This window comes from Cebus imitator, unplaced genomic scaffold (assembly GCF_001604975.1).
Source record: "Cebus imitator isolate Cc_AM_T3 unplaced genomic scaffold, Cebus_imitator-1.0 Scaffold831, whole genome shotgun sequence".
Classification (NCBI taxonomy): Eukaryota; Metazoa; Chordata; class Mammalia; order Primates; family Cebidae; genus Cebus; species Cebus imitator.
In genome coordinates, this window is record NW_016108146.1 from 274,039 (window position 1) to 275,638 (window position 1,600).

Consider the following 1,600-nt stretch of genomic DNA (forward strand, 5'->3'; position numbering starts at 1 on the left):
TGGACCAACAGATGAATTCTAACAACCTTACTTAAAAAAGAATCTGTGGAGCTGGCATGGTGGCTCACGCCTGGAATTCCAGCACTTTAGGAGGCCCAGGAGGGCGGATCACTTGACCTCAGAAGTTCAAGACCAGCCTGGCCAACATGGTGAAACCTCACCTCTACTAAATATACAAAAATTAGCCAGGTGTGGTGGTGCTCACTGGGGATCCCAGCTAATTGGGAGGCTGAGGCACCAGTACCAGGGTACTCCCTGCTCTTGATGGTGCCACTTACACATACCACAGGTTCTATTAGGAGCAGGGTTCCTTTCAAGCCCTCACAGCAGGTACTGTGTGCTATCACTGTGTTTCCCCAGTGTCCCCAGAACACAGCTTTGCTTACTGGGCCTCAGCAGAAACTGGAGCCAAATGAAAGTTAAGAGCCCCAGACATTTAGACCAACAGACTAGATGTTACTTGTCTGCAGGATCTTATATGGTACAGAGGGGATTCCTGTAAACATGATTTAGCCTTTTGCTGAGAAAAACAAGTGGTTCTGTGCCTGTGTCAGAAATCAATAGCTGGCATTGTAACCCTAGTCCCACACCCACCTTACTGCAGACGTGGAAATGTTGCTAAATACTTTGTCCTCTGTCTTCCATCTTTAACTAAATGTTGAAATACCCATTGCTATTCTCTACAAGTATGGGAAGAATGAAACTAATTTTGATGAAGAGAATGGTTAGTTTCTCGAGACAAGACAGGACCTCATTCATCAGTTTCGTGGTGGTCAACCTATAGAACTTACTGTATGTCTTCAGCTGGTAGTTCTACAAGTAGGCCACCTGGCTCATAAGAAGTCTAGTTTTGCTGTCTCTGATATTCTGTTTGGTCTCTGTCTGCTGGGAGTAAGAATTGTCGATGGTATGTGGAAAGTTCACCTCTGTGGTTTTCGTGGAACAAGTCCCGCCAGATGTCGCCATGCTGACATTTGGGACACCACAGGTACAGCCAGGGACTGGAGAGAAGAAATCCAAACACATGATGGGTTAAAAACTGGAAATCAAATAGGTTTAATCAGGACTGGGGGATGTCAACAACTCAAATTCTTAACTTACTGTTGAGAAAAATTTGATCCTCACAGCACTTTAGGGTCCTTAACCGCAAAAACAAGGTTCGCAATGCTTCAGCTGGGAGCTGAAGGCACTGCCTGTAGCTCAGGTTCTGACAAGAGTGTGGGAGATAGTGGCCAGAGTCCCAGGTAACGGTCTGCTGTTGCAATAACAGAATTCGAAGCTGGGCGTGTCATGGAATCTTAGGAGCCCTTCATTCCAATTGCCCAGGGTTTGCTAAAACACAGGCCTCCTGGTCTCACCTGAGGTCACAACCGATGGGGACCATTCCTCTATCAGTCACTCAGTATTTGTGACACTTGTGACAATGCCACAGTCCCATCTCATTCCCAATATATCTAAGCATGTGCCTCACTTTTCATCTCTTATGTGTATAAAATCATCATGGCAGAAAGAGTTTCCCAACATGTGATATTTTCTTAATGCTAGTCATGAAGTCAGTCATCCCTCCTTCTCATATGTTAAAACAGAATTGAAGGCTTCT

General features: G+C 45.3%; 1 protein-coding gene across 2 annotated transcripts in view; it reads right to left on the minus strand.

The window, feature by feature from the left end:
* Positions 1-868, minus strand: part of LOC108297710 (neuroblastoma breakpoint family member 15-like) — a 12,077-nt gene extending 11,209 nt beyond the window's left edge. For both annotated transcript variants that reach the window (XM_037735541.1, XM_037735542.1), the window contains exon 1: positions 792-868. The gene's annotated coding sequence lies outside the window, so the exon portion shown is untranslated. The remainder of the gene's footprint in view (positions 1-791) is intronic.
* Positions 869-1,600: the final 732 nt, after the last annotated feature.